Source organism: Artemia franciscana, chromosome 17 (genome assembly GCF_032884065.1).
Source record: "Artemia franciscana chromosome 17, ASM3288406v1, whole genome shotgun sequence".
NCBI lineage: Eukaryota > Metazoa > Arthropoda > Branchiopoda > Anostraca > Artemiidae > Artemia > Artemia franciscana.
The window spans coordinates 15,612,618-15,628,865 of NC_088879.1; the positions used below are offsets into that span (position 1 = coordinate 15,612,618).

Below are 16,248 nucleotides of genomic sequence, written 5' to 3' on the forward strand. Positions count from 1 at the left end.
CGATGATTATAGCTTGAGTAGATGTGTTCAAATCGGGACAATGTCTAAAATTTGTCGCTATTGCAAGGCCTTGAAATTCAATGGTGAAACAATGGGAATGTGTTGCGCCTCAGGAAAAGTTAAACTTCCTCTATTGGCTGCACCACCAGAGCCATTGAAGACTTTCCTTACTGGAACTACGTCAGAATCTAAGCGTTTTTTGTCACAAATCAGAAAATACAACTCATGTTTCCAAATGACGTCGTTTGGAGCCCAAATCGAAAATCCAGATCAATTTATGTCTACTTTCAAAGTAAAAGGGCAAATTTATCATAGAGCAGGGTCCCTTCTATCATTCTCAGGCGAGAATCATAAATTTTTACAATTGTACGTCATCAGTGATAGAAATTCTGAATTGAATGCACTTTGCGAAATTTCTCCCAACGTTGAAAGGACAATCGTTTCCCAATTGCAACATCTTTTCCACGAAAATAATAATTTAGTGCGTCTGTTCAAAACAGCCATCGATTTGATGCCTACTGATACGCATAAAATTGTTATTTCCGCTGACAAAACGCCTCCTGGCCAACATGTGCGTAGATACAATGCTCCAACTATCGACGAAGTGGCAATCGTTATGGTCGGTGATCAGTTTTTACCTCGAGATATTATTCTTCATAAGCGAAACGCTCAGTTGTTAAGAATTGCTGAAACTCATCGATGCTACGATGCCCTACAATATCCTATCATTTTTTTGGTTGGAGCCGACGGCTATCACTTTAATATTAAATTGATGAATCCAGCCACTAACAAAGAAATGAATAAGAAATGCAGTGCAATGCATTATTATTCCTATAGACTAATGATTCGGCAGGATGAAGAAAATTATATTTTAAAATGCCGTGAATTGTTTCACCAATTTGTCGTTGATATGTATGCTAAAATTGAATCAGAACGTTTTCTATATATCCGCCTGAATCAGACCTAGCTCCGCTCTGAACAATACATTCATTTGCGAGATGCAGTTATAAATGACGGTAATACCACAAACGTTGGAACATTAACAATTTTACCTTCGTCATATGCTGGCAGTCCCCTTCATATGCATGAATATGCTCAAGATGCTATTGCGTATGTTCGTCTCTATGGTCGTCCAGATTTATTTATTACATTTACATGTAATCAATCTTGGGACGAGATACTGCAGCTTTTACTTCAAGGACAATCGGCGGTTCATAGGCATGACATTACGGCCCGTGTCTTCCGGCAAAAGTTGAAATCACTGATAAACTACATAGTAAAACTTGAAGTGTTTGGGTCAGTGCGATGCTGGATGTACTCAGTGGAATGGCAAAAACGAGGTTTGCCACACGCACATATACTAATCTGGCTACATAAAAAATTACTTCGAACGAAATTGATGATGTGATTTCCGCTGAAATACCTGATAAAAATGTCGATAAGGGGTTACATGATATTATTGTAAAAAATATGATACATGGACCTTGCGGTGCACTGAACGAAAATTCACCATGCATGGCCAAAGGAAGGTGCACAAAGCAATATCCTCGACTTTTAGTATCAAACACAATTACTGGCAATGATGGTTACCCACAATATAGAAGAAGATCTACTGAAGATGGCGGTAAAACAGCAATAATAAAGAAGCGTAACGGTACCACCATCGAAGTAGATAACCAGTGGGTTGTTCCATATTCCCCATTATTATCAAAAACATTTAATGCACACATAAACGTTGAATACTGTAACTCCTTAAAGGCAATCAAATACATATGTAAATACGTCAACAAAGGCAGTGACATGGCAGTTTTTGGCTTGCAGCCCGAAATCAAAGATTTCGACGAAATCGTACAATATCAGGCTGGAAGATACATAAGCAGTAATGAAGCTGTTTGGCGAATTCTTTCATTTCTGATACATGAACGTAGTCCAGCTGTTGTTCACTTAGCGGTACATTTACAGAATGGTCAACGTGTTTATTTCACGGAAACCAACGTGCAACAAAGAGTCCTGAATCCACCGGATACAACATTAACAGCTTTTTTTTCGCTTTGCAAAAATGATTCTTTTGCAAAAAAACTGCTGTATACTGAAGTGCCTTCGTATTACACGTGGAATACTAAAAATAAAGTATTTGAACGTCGAAAACAGGGTAAGTCAGTCGACGGCCAACCTACCATCTTCAAAGATACCACGATAGGAAGACTCTACACCGTTCACCCCAATCAACATGAATGCTTCTTTCTACGCCTGCTTTTGGTGAATGTACCCGGTCCGACATCCTTTGAGTATTTGAGAACTGTAAACGGTACTATACATGACACTTACCGTAGTGCATGCCAAGCTCTGAATTTATTGGAGAATGACCAACACTGGGATAACTGCATCAATGACGCGTGCGAAACGTCAGCCCCAAGTCAAATTCGTGCATTGTTTGGCATCATTTTAACAACTTGCTCTCCATCAGTTCCTACAGAGTTATGGGAAAAATATAAGTCAAAAATGTCCGAAGATATACTCCATCGAAAACAGTTAGAGACGTCAGATATGACTTTTGATTTTACATCAGAAATTTATAACTACACTTTAGTTATTAGAAAAATTGGGGTATTTTTAACTTAAGAACGTGTTACCGGATCTTAATGAAATTTGATATTTAGATGGAATTTATGTCTCAGAGCTCTTATTTCAAATCCTGACCAGATCTGTTAACATTTGGGGGAGTTGGAGGGGATATCGGAAATCTTGAAAAACGCTGAGAGTGGAGGAATCGGGATGAAGCTTGGTGGATAGAATAAGCAAATATCATAGATATGTGAATGACGTAACAGTACTGGATTCGCTCTCGTTGGGGGAGTTGGGGGGAGGGGCTCAGCGCTTTGGCACTTCTGGACGTGCTAGGACGATGAAAATTGGTAGCCATGTCAGGGAGCTGCACAAATTGACTTGATAAAGTTTTTTTTCCCAGATTCGACCATCTGGGGGACTAAAGGGAGAGAAAAAATATGAAAAAATGAGGTATTTATGACTTACGAGTGGGTGATCGGATCTTAATGAATTTTGATATTTAGAAGGATATCGTGACTCAGAGCTCTTATTTTAAATCCCGACCGGCATTAAGCCTCTGATTTTCCTTTTAAATCAATCTATTGATTCATAGAATTTTGAGAGCTCATACCATATGAGCTCTTGGCTCTTAGCTCTTTTGGCCCCGCCACAATTGCCATATGAGCTCTTAGCTCTTGTTGACTTTAAGAAATAAAAAATTATTAATACTTAAAAGAATAAATATAAGTAAATGTAAATTAAAATAACGATTCCCGATCATTTGCTTTTTCCAGCAAAGTGCAAATTATGTTCTAGTCCTGAGAAGGCATGGGGATTGGGGAAGACATGTTAGTTTTTACTCATTTTGAATTTGACTTGGTTATTTATTTTAATTTCTGTTCGTTTTGGGTTTCATTTATTTATTGATGAAGATTTGAGGTAGTTTTACACTTGGACGATTATTTGACTTTATTTTTGCTCAATTTCATGAAGCTCTTTAACCCAAAATCACAATATATTTATTTCCTAACTCAGCTTCTAAATTTTTCAAAAATTACAAGTAAGAAATGAATAAAATGACAAATAACATCTTAAAACTCATTGTTAGAATATTTTTTTTATTAACTTTATCTATAAATTCTTAAACCATTTTATGTCATTAACTGTCTTATCAATACTATTCCATTATTTTATTCTTCGATAGATAAAGGAAAGCTTAGACCTTGTAGTCCTGGCAATTGGAGCAGACACGCCTTGCTTCTTTGAGTATTATGATTGTGGCAATCAGACCTAAATTGAAAAATGACTGAGAAAAATAAACGTGTTATTATTATTATACTTGAACATAAATGACAAGTGATAGACAACGTCATTGCAGTACTGCAATGATGTGTAGAAAATGACGTCACTGACATGAATCTTTTTTTTTCAAAATTAAGGCTCTTAACGAATTTTCTCAGACTTCTGATCTATCTAGATAATTTTTCTTTATTCGAGAAAATTTCAAGATGCCAATTTTCCCGCAAAAACATTGAGCCGTTTCGAGAAATATAAATACACACAAATACATATAATTTTTGCTCATTTATAAAGATAGAATATATATATATAAATATATATATATATACTAGCTGTTGGGATGGCGCTTCGCGCCACCCCAACACCTAGTTGGTGGGGCACTTCGCGCCCCCCCCCCAAGCCCCCCCCCGCGCGCGTAAGTCGTTACGCGCCATATTAGTTATGCGCCATTGTAGTTGTGTCCCTGTGTCCCACCTGTGAATATAGATAGATTTATATATGTGTTTCAAACTACGTAAAAATTGCGAATAAACAACATTCTTGGCTTTCCCATTGTCTGTGCATATACAAAGCCGTATGTACTAATAATGACGTCATATGCAAACGCTCTTTTTACAAACAAACAAACATGCATCCACACAACTCGTTTTTATATAGATAGATAGATAGATAGATACAATACAAATTAACTGCGTAAAACTTGCGAATATACAACATTCTTCGCTGTCCAATTGTCGCTGCATATAAATACATTGTCAGGTTTACCGACCATCGAACATGCAACGTACAATTGTCCATGGGAAAAACAATCAGTATTAAGATCTATACCACATTTTTCTAATGATTGACCTTGAGCTTTGTTAATGGTGATTGCAAATACTAATCGAATTGGGAATTGCAATCTTTTAAATTGAAAAAGCAGATCCGTTGGAATCATGGGAATGTGAGGAATAAGAACAGCCTCACCCTCATAAGGCCCTGTCAAGATTGTGGCTTCTATTAGGTTTTCCATTGTTTTTTTTTTACGGCAAGTCGCGTGCCATTGCAAAGCTTTGGTGGGTTGATATTTCTTAAAAGTATTATTGGTACGCCTATTTTTAGTTGTAGCACGTGTGGTGGAAACCCTGAAGGATCTATGGAATTTAAAAATTCAGATGGATAATTAACCGCTTCATTTGGTTCCAAAACTGTGTCGACTGACTTGTAAAGGACTGCCTGGTCTCGAATCTTGGTCAAAACAATATTGTTGATTTCGTGGACGTCTATATTTTTGGGTGCGAGAATCGCTCTTTCACTTAGCCATTTATTATTTTTATAATTTTTTAGAATATTCGGAAATACTTTTTCAATCAATTCATTTTTGGATGTCACTAAATTACAGAAATCAGCAGGTTTACCCTTTTACAGACTGTATATTAATCGTGTTTCCGTGTAATTAAGCTTAATTATGTCACTCGATTATATAGTTGTTTGTTTTAATGTTGTTGTATATGCTTTATATGTTGTTGTGATTTTGATACTTGTGTCTATTACCAATATTGAGCGGCTTCGTTGCTTTATGGTTATCAATGTCTGGTAATTTTAAATCGTGATCCAACAGTCTTTTGTCTGGCAATTTTATATCGTGATCCAACAGTCTTTTGTCTGGTAATTTTAAATCGTGATCCAACAGTCTTTTGTCTGGTAATTTTAAATTGTGATCCAACAGTCTTTTGTCTGGTAATTTTAAATCGTGATCCAACAGTCTTTTGTCTGGTAATTTTAAATCGTGATCCAACATTCTTTTGTCTGGTAATTTTAAATCGTGATCCAACAGTTTTTGTCTGGTAATTTTAAATCGTGATCCAACAGTATTTTGTCTGGTAATTTTAAATCACAGTCCAACAGTCTTTTACCTGGTAATTTTGGCTGGATAAAGTTCCAGTTTGGAATTAGGTGATTTTTATAATTTGGGATCAAATTATTACCAAGTTATAATTGGTAAATTATTACCAAATTATAATTAATTATTACCAAATTATTATCAAATTATAAATTGGGATCAATTTGCGATAATTACCACTAAACTAGCTTCCATCGATCCATCAATAAGTGGTTGCACTACAAGAACAAATTATGTTAGAATCATTTGCTTAAAGTCGAAACAGAACGATTAGACCAAGTCAAATAAGCGGTCTGAAAAATCTTCACAGGAATTTGAATCAATGCCTTTTGATTTTGTATACCGCATAAGACTTGAAAACGTTTATATTTGAAGGCAAAATTTCCTCAGCGGGTTTAAAGTTTTGCAAATACATCTCAGCAAAAATTATAAAAATTATTAGATTACAATTAATTTGTGCGATTTTATGTTTTGTTATGCGTTTTGCTGTAAACGCACCCTTTCATCAGGCTACGGTATTAAATTATCATAATCCAAGATCTCTTTGTGCCAAAAATTGGCTTTGTTAAAAGTAAAATAATTTCGAAATGTAGATTCATTCTAAATTTCCCCAAAAATAGAAATATAAAGCTTTTCAAACATCGCATTTTGTCTTTCAACTAAGGTTCATCAGTGCAAAAAAATAAAAATAGAATAAAAAAAATCTGCTAAGGATCAAAATATGCTGCTATCAGATTATTTTTTTTTTAATTGTACAACAGTGAAAGAAGTGAAGATAAAGGCTCTCCCCGTACAATACATGTTAACTAGGATTATCCTGCATATTAGATGGCGATTGGGTGTTTATTTATAAACAGTTTTCAAGATTTAGAGAATAGACACATATGTTTAAGAATATGATAGAAAAACCCAAAATAAAAGGAAAATAGTGATGACAAAGGTTCTCCCCTAGGTTTAAACCGCGATAAGTTAAATAATAATAAATCAATAATGAACAAGTAATCTATCGCGATAAAAACTTTATTTTCTGCTTTTTAAAATCTAAATTCTGAGACTGTTACTCAGAATCATTTGATCTGAGATTATCAGCTATCACGTTTCATACATTGTTCTTTGTGTGCATTGCTTATTTTTTGAAATGCAACAGTGACGGTTCTTGCCTCTTTTGCACCCGGGGCAAAATCATGGTTAGCGTCCCCTCCTCCTGTCTCCCACAATATTTTTGGGACAAACTCTAAAAAAAATTTGCGTTTTTTAATAATTATTTTAATTATTACAATTTAGTTACTTTTTAATTTATTTTTATTTTATTGATATAGTAATTATTTTTATTTATTAACGACACCCTCTACTTTAGTTTCAATAAAAATAAAATTACAAAAGGATTATAATAGTAAAGATAACTGATTTGAAACTTCGCACCCCTAAAATTTTTGCGTCTGAGGCAAATGCCCCGTCTTTCCCACCCCTCTAACAGCCTCTGAAATAAAAAAAACAACTGTATTCATCGTTGTTTTTATATATTACTAAAGGTCTTTGAACAAACCCACTTTTAAAACAAATTTGCTTGAATCCCTTCAAGCTAAATTTGTTTTCTTATCAATAGATGATTCATTACTGTTCGTCGTTTTTCATTTGAAAATTCTCTGAGAAATTCTCAATAGAAAAGTGCAAAAAAAGGTCTCAGGTGAAGCAAAATTTCAAAAAAAAAATCCTGACATACGAGGCGTGTTTTTAAAGCAAGGTCCGTTTGAACATATCTACGCAACGAATGTCCTGTGGTGGCGCAGTGGATTTGACCTTAGCTTGGTAATACGGGACCCAGAGATCGAATCACGCTGCAGGAATGCACTGCAGGGCCGACGCAGGGACCTTAGTAGTCAAGAAGCGTCGTTAATTCTTAAATAAATAATAAATCTGCGTAATGAAAGACTATTTCAAAATAGTAAATTTATTTTCAGAGAGAGCACACTTTACTCTATTCAACAGCATGGTTGCCATGCTTGCTCAGACACTTATCCTACCTCTCAACTAATTTTAAAGTAACCTCTGTATAAAACTTGCTGTCAGCTCCGGTAATCCAAAATGCACTGCCATTTTTACGTCGACGTCATCATTGTAACGGTTGCCACTTAGGTGTTGCTTGAGGTCACAGCTAAGATACCAATACAGTTGTTAAAACTCGATTTATTTTTGGGACACAGTGCGCAGTAGCGATGCTAGCGGCTGGAGACAGGAAACTGGCTGTCTGAATCTAGAAGTCGGAGCAATTCACAGCTTAGATACCAATACAAAACAAAATTGCGTTCCCGCCTATGGTGCTGTAGTACGATCTACGCGTCGGAGCGCGGGCTTGGAGGAAGCGCCAAGTTCAGAGCTCTGTACTAAAAGCTTCTCATGGGCAAGATAGGAGTTTTCATAACTGTATTGGAATCTAAGCTGTGCTTGAGGTGGAGAAACGGATGGTAATCGCTTGGCGCATTATCACGACTGTTGGTTGAAGGGCCTAAAGATTCCCTGCCAAAACTGTCCAATGAATAGCAGGTCTGACCTGCAGCGTGAGGTCATGCACTGTTATGAAGAAGGACAATACCTTTTTTTCAGGATGCTATAAGTTTCTATTCCATGTTCTGTTGCCTTGATTTGGGTGTGTTATGCGAAAAGTATGTTTCGTCTCCAGTTCAACCGGTTGCCAGCTCAGTAAGAACCATTATGATGATGGCGATGATGTAAAAACGACAGTGAACCTTTTGGTTATCGATGCTGGTGGTAAATTTTTATGAAAAGATTACTTTAAAATTTGTTGAGAAGAATAATAAGTGTTTGAACAAGCTTGTCAACTATGCCATTAAATAGGATAAAGTATGTACTTTATTAAAATAAATTCACTTTTTTATAAATTATCTTTCGTTGTTTAGTTGTATTCAATCGGACCTTACTTAAAAAACACACCTCGTTTAAACATTAAGCCTCTGAAATGGAGGCAATGGGCCTTTGACCCTCGATCCTGAAGGGTCCACTCAAGGTTGTATCTAGGAGGTGGCTCTGACTCTTAAAAACAAAATGAAAATGAATATAAAGAAAATTTCGATGCGTTTTTAAGTTTTTTTGCAAAAAAAACGAAAAAATACCCCTCCCTCGAACAAAAATTAGGGATGTGCCCTTGGATCCACCCCACAACACTTTAGGCTGTCAAAAAAACAAAGGTATTGCCTCAAATGAGTAGTTTTCATTTGTATACACAAAAACTTGTATTTAATAAATTAAAATTATTTCTATGTGCTCTAAGCTTTCGACAAAGTTTCGTCAGAAGAAATTAATGAAACAAAACCTTAGCGAAACTTGACACAAACAATAAGGGAATATATTTCGTGTTTGCCTTGATATATCCTTAGAATAATGATGTGCAAGGCCGTATCCATGGAGATGGGCTTTGACCCCCCCCCCCATGAAATGTTTGTCCAACTTGTAAAAACAATAAAATTGTCTAAAACCACATTTTTGATACACTTCAAAGTTTTTTCGTCCCCCTCCCCTCGAATAACAATCCTGGACAAGGCCTTGATTATCTATAAAAAAAAAATTTGGCGTTATATGAACTAGCAGGGTTCAACTAAGGACAAAAGAAGTTGAAATACATAAATAAAAGCAGTTGAAATAAATATATAAAAAATCTGTATTTTGGAATAAGCCCTTGGCTTAATTGTATCTTTATTTTGTTTGAAAATGTAACCCGAGCTTTCATGGGACTTAGAAATTCCATTTATTGTACAAGAATATTTAGATTGAGGATATGTTCCAGAAATCAATTAACATTAATTTTTATTCCTACACAACATATAACACAAAATTGCAGACAATTTGTGTTGCTATAAGTGCAGAACAAGTTACACTATCAGTGCCCTTTATGTATTATACATAATATTGGCCAAAGGTAATAACAAATAATTAATGATTTTTAATTATAATCGAGTTCAGGAACACATCCCTAGACTTAGATTAACCGCTCAATTTGCGTGGTGCTTCCGACACTTGACTTTCTGGTAATAGAAAATGTAAATACTGCCCTGTCAATATTAGTTCATTTAGTAGAAGTGTTTCGTTTGGGTTCTGGGAGCGGGTTTTTGCAATTTTATTTGACGCCACTAGAGTCAGATGTTTTTTTTATTTTTATTTTTTTTTTTTTATTTTGGCTATATCTAAATATCCTAATTCTTCTACATAAGAGTTGTTTTTTTTTTCAAGGAAAAGTGTTAGAAACTCTTAAAATCCATGGTCACCAGTATATGTCTCTGTAACCAAAGCTGTATATGGGGAAAGAGGGGAAGCATTTAGTGTAATCTGGAAAGTAAAAAGCGGTTGTGTACGCGTCACAGGGGTCGGAAATATGTGAAAGTGGTAAATTGAAAATAGGTTATTAAGATTCAAATATTTTTTCAGATCAACAGAAAAGTGGGGATAGTTAAAGTAGGAAAAATCCGTTGATTAACATGAGAAATAGGTTTGGGGGTGTGATTACCCAGTCCCGCAGTCAGGGGCATCAATTGGGGCGGTGAAATCGTTGAGGTGAATTCACCCCCACCACCACCCTAGATGTTTTCCTGTTTTCCTCTTCCCAAATTTTGAAAAATCCTTGTTTTTGGAGTATTTTCATTGAAAAACGCCATTTTGGTATTTCCATTTAAAAGCAACAAAATTTTCACCCCACCCTACATTTTTTTGAATTGATTCCAGTGCTTTAAGGAAAAAATAACTCAATTATAAAGAAGTGATACAGAACCTAACTTAATGTAATTTTTTTTTTAACGAATTCAGTGACTTTGCATATAGAATTTTCATATTATACTATGATATACTTGGAAGGAGGATAGGACTATAAAGGATAGGAACTTTATAGTCGAATAGAGATAACAATAACAAACTTACAAAAATTAAGCTCTCCTGTCTTATTGAGCTCGATCTTCGCCATAACTTACCTTAGAGGAAGTTTGCATTTTCTGAAAGCAATATATAAGTTGGAAATATGTTGGCCTAGTTTCCGGAACACTGTAATTTTACTTATTTGAAAAAAAAGGAACTGTAAGATGAAGCTTATAAAACATATAAGATTTGGTAATCTACGTATATTTGGCATGCAGACATTTGTAGGGCGGGAATTCTTTTGTTTGTCTCAAGGTTTATTAGACCAAGCCGCAGCATGAATATTGAGAGTATAAGAATTTCAGCAAGCTGACTCTAGAATGCCAGTTCTGTGTCTTTCAGCGTGTTTCTGCGCAAACACCTCCTCTCTTTTCATTTGCTATTGTCTTTCATGCTATTTCTTTCATTCACTCTCAGTAGGTCGAAATAGACATATCGTGTATCTGAAACTTGACAAATAGACATGACGCAAGATGATTTTTATATTGTCGTTTAGTTTTAGTCTAGAGTGCTTTTATATTCGGAAAATAATTAGATCTCGTGTCTTGTTTTATATAAAATGTACTTTTTGTATTATACGGCGATCTCTGATTGACGAATTTTGTATTTTCTTGCTTTGAAAATAAACGCAGTTTTCAATTTTCTTTCCTTCTTTTTATTGTGACAACTGTAGTTTTTGTCCCTTTTGAGCGGTTATCGTCTCACCAAAAAAATTAAATGGCTTAACTCGCACTTTTCAAATATGGTTCAAAAGAGTGAAAAGAAATCTTCTACCGATTGCATTTGTTGACGCAAGTTCACTTCATAGGAGCTGGAAACGGGAGAACATAGCGTGGACTAACAAGAACTTCATAGCCTTGAACCAAAATTTCAGCACAGTATACCAGAATGATGCCGTATTATTTAGCTACGTGGCATATTATTTTCTTATTCAAATTCTCAAAAAAAAAGTTTCGTGCTCTCTTAATATCACATTACGTCATCAATGGAAACAGAATTACTAAACTCTTCGACAATATTGACCAAAATGGCTATCTCAAAATTCTTATTTAATATCATAGGTGGTTACTAAAATAACTGAAAATAACTGAAAATAAAGAAAATAACTGAAAAGAACGCAATAAAGACACATGACTCTTTACTATAGGCAACACAGGGGCGTTACATAGACGTAAGAAAGAATTACGGCAAAATTGTAGTTGATGCCATAATTTCTTTTTCCTAGTCCAATCATTTTCTGAAGTAGTTCTGTGGGATCCTTGGTTTTTCCTAGAAGGTAAAAGCAATAAAACCAAAAATATGACAAAACTATTAATAAGAAGATTTCTAGATATTGACGTATTTGGACTCTTTTCTTGGTTATTCTTTAGAGAATTCAAAACGCTCTTTTTGTTTGAAAAATTTAATGAAACATCATGACAGAAAAATTATGAGCCTGTTTCCAAATTCAGCGCCAAGTCACAGATTCAGATTCATTTATTCAAAATTTCATATTCATCAAAATCTTCAACTTGCCCAAATGGAGAGACAAGCTCGACTACTGGACAAGACATATAATCAAAATTTAACAATCCTCATTGATACAGAACAAACAAAAAATGAACCACTATTTCATCAATAAAAAAAACAAAAAAAACAGTATCATTAATCAGAGTATTTGAGGTGGAGTAAGTGGAGTTGGGCCAAAATAAAATATAGAATAACAAAATTGTACCAACCGTTCTTGCAAGCAGATTCCATTATATAACTTTTAAATCGTCTCTTGAAAGATCCATTTGGTAACTCAACAAATTTATTTAATGAATTTTGTTGTCTATTGATGGGATCATATACCGGAGGTTGAAACAGGATCTTTCATTTTTCACCAGAGGTAGTTTGTACGGGTTAACACATCTAGTTAGCAGTGAATTTTGATGTTTGGACAGTAAATTCTGGTCAAAAAAGAAATTATGTACATGTTGAATCTTAAAAAACCAACTAGATAATAGGAGATGAGATTTCTGTGTAAGAGTCATTACGTCTAAAACCAGGTAAGAAGTGCTTGTTTCAGAGTGGATATCTGTACTCCACGGGTGTTGTAAAAACTTATCTAGAATTCGAATAGCTTTGTTTTGCAGGGTTTAATATGTGATTTAAAAGTCAACAAAATATAGCTGAGCAATATTGGATGTGTGCATCAATTAGGCAAAAATATAGGATTCTTAGAACCTTATATGAGAATACAAATTTTAGTTGGTGGAGCAAACGTATATTTCTTGATAATTTTAGTCTCAACAACGAAATATGTGTTTTAAAATTCATGGTAGGGTCAAAAACGATACCTAAATATTTTGCTGTGTATACTCTTTTGATTTCATGAATAATATCAATGGTAATTTTATTCAGAGAAATATTTTTCAACTTTTGCCTTGATCTCTCATAAATAATAAATTCCGTTTTAAAAAAAATAGGGACACGTTTTTTAATTTGGAACCAATTTTTGATGGATTTTGCAACTTCAATCAGTTTTTCTTTCAGTGCATCTAATGTTAGTGCTTTTAAACTTGCTGCAGTATCATACGCAAACATAGTTGTTAATGCATTTTCAGGAGTAGATTTAGGGAGATCATTTAAATATATTAAAAATAATAGAGGTCCTAAAATTGAACCTTGCGGTACACCGATATTATTATTCGATTTCTCAGATGAATATTCACCATCAACATCTACCACAAACCTTCGATTGTGCAAATATGATTTGATTAATTTTAAAGGTGCTCCTCTTATTCCCGTATTTTCAAGTTTTTTAAATAGAATTTCGTGATTTAAAGTGTCGAAAGCTTTCTTAATATCAAAAAACTATGCAGCTGCTAAACAATTATCATCTAAAGCATCATTAATGAAAATATGTGTTGCGGCGACGGCATCTTTTGTCGATCTATCTTTTAAATTAAATAAAAAAAAAAAAATTTTAAATGAAAGTAAGGAGCGACATTAAAACTTAAAACGAACAGAAATTACTCCGTATATGAAAGGGGCTTTTCCTCCTCGACACCCAGCTCCTTACGCTAAACTTTTTTATTGTTTTAAAAAGTAGAGTTGCGAGAAAGAATCAAACTTTAGCGCAAGGAGCGGGGTGTCGAGGAGGAAAAGCCCCTTTCATATACGGAGTAATTTCTGTTCGTTTTAAGTTTTAATGTCGCTCCTTACTTTCATTTAAAAAAATTTTTTTTTTTATTTAATTTCTGAAAGTTTTTGAATTAATGCATTTCTGATTTTGGCTCTCCGTACATAAATTATTAAAATGAAATTTGCATATTAATTCTTTTTTTGGCTAAATGGCTTTCTCTTAGTTTTGATCAGACGATTTTGAGAAATGAGGGGTGGGGAAGGAGGTCTTGTTGCCCTCCAATTTTTCGGTTACTTAAAAAGGCACCTAGATCTTTTATTCTTAACGAACGTTTTTATTAGTAAAAAAAATACGTAACTTAAGAATTAACTTACTTAACAAACTTTTATATTCTTATATTTTTGATTATATATATGAGGGGGCTGGTCCCCTCGTTAATACCTCGCTCTTCACACTAAATCTTGTTTTATCCCAATTCTTTAAGAATGACCCCTGAATCAGAAAGGCCGTAGAATAAATAGTTGAAATTATTAAAAAAAATTTTAGCATAAAGAGTGAAGTGTTTATCTCCTCCTAAATACCTTGCTCTTTATGCTAAAGGATTTTTAGAACCCCTCATATGCGTAATAATCTCTGTTCCTTTTTAAGTTTTAATGCTTCTCCTTACTTTCGATTGAAAAAACTTTTTCATGTTTATATTTTCATTGTTTTTTTTTTATAGTAATGCTAGAAAGTCCTGCGCCCTTTCATTGAATTTCTCTTCCCCCATGAAATATTCCTCCAAGGAAATATCCTCCCATATAGACCCCTCCCCTGAACCCCACACCCAAACCAAAACAATCCCCCTGATAACGTCGGTACACTTCCCAGTAACCATTACTGTATGTAAACATTGGTCAAAGTTTGTAACTTGCAGCCCCTCCCCCAGGGACTGTGGGGGGTAAGTCATCCCCAAAGACATAGTTATTATGGTTTTCGACTATGCGGAACAAAATGGCTATCTCCAAATTTTGATCCGTTGACTTTGGGAAAAAAATGAGTGTGGGAGGGGGCCTAGGTGCCCTCCAATTTTTTGGTCACTTAAAAAGGGCACTACAACTTTTCATTTCCGTTAGAATGAGCCCTCTTGCAACACTCTAGGACTACTTGGTCGATACGATGACCCCTGGGGAAAAAAAAAAACAAAAAAACAAATAAACACGCACCCGTGATTTGTCTTCTGGCAAAAAATACGAAATTCCACATTTTTGTAGATTGGACCTTGAAATTTTTTCTATAGGGTTCTCTGATACGCTGAATGCGATGGTGTAATTTTCGTTAAGATCCTATGACTTTTAGGGGGTGTTACCCCCTATTTTCCAAAATAAGGCAAATTTTCTCAGGCTCGTAACTTTTGATGACAAAGACTAAATTTGATGAAACTTATATATTTGAAATCAGCATAAAAATCCAATTCTTTTGATATATCTTTTAGCATCGAAATTCCGTTTTTTAGAGTTTCGTTTACTATTGAGCCGGGTCGCTCCTTACTACAGTTCGTTACCACGAACTGTTTGAAAACCAAACTGGAACTTCGAAAAAAAATTTATCTTTTCCAGAAATGATGTAAGTCTATACTTCATTATTTTTCAAAAACTTTAGCCAGTGGGGAAAGGAGTGCAATAGGACGGTAATTATTGGGATCTTGAGCCTCACCTTTTTTAAATATAGGGATTATTTTAGCCTTTTTCAGAAGATCAAGGAAGACACCATTTTTTATGCTCGTATTTATAACATGTGCAAGAGGTTAATATATTACTCCTGATATTTTCTTCAAAAGATTAGTCGATATATCATCTACGGAAGCCGAATTTCTTCTCTTTAAATAAACAATAGCTTTTTGGTATTCATCAAATGATACTGGTAGCATATACAATGATCTATCTTAGTTTTGGGGCAAAAATCGTGTATAATCTGATGACTCATCCAAAAGATCTCTAACCAATTCTTCACCAATTTTACTGAAATTTTTAGCAAATAATTCCGCGATATCCTTTTTTTCAGTTGATTCAGTATTTTCATTTTCATTACTAAGAAAAGTCGGTATTGCTCTTGGTTTATTTTCATTTAATTTATCACGCAAGATTTTCCACATTTTCTGCTGGGAAGCAGCGGAAGATATTTCCTTCTCATAATAATTTCTTTCACTTTCTCTCAAAGTTCTAGTCAGAGTATTTTTGTAAAATTTGAATTTCTGGATGTTTTCATCTGACGGATAGTATTTAATTTTGTATAGTCTATTTTTTTCATTAATACATTTTAACAGTCTCGGGGATTTCCATGGTTTTTATGACATTGACTTGGGTGTTTTCCTTTTAACTTTCGGACATATATCATTATAAACATCATTAAATGATATATAAAACATTTCCAATGCCTTATTTGCATCCTCAGTACTGACAAAACTTTCTTCCAATCTATATCTCCTAGCTAAATAATTAAACAATTATAC

General features: G+C 34.4%; 1 long non-coding RNA gene across 1 annotated transcript in view; it reads left to right on the top strand.

Annotated features, from left to right (window-relative positions):
* The first annotated feature begins 9,053 nt into the window (after positions 1 to 9,053).
* Positions 9,054 to 16,248, top strand: part of LOC136037915 (uncharacterized) — a 343,911-nt gene continuing 336,716 nt past the window's right edge. Inside the window, exon 1 of the long non-coding RNA XR_010620080.1 lies at positions 9,054 to 10,903. This is a non-coding gene — a long non-coding RNA (uncharacterized LOC136037915). The remainder of the gene's footprint in view (positions 10,904 to 16,248) is intronic.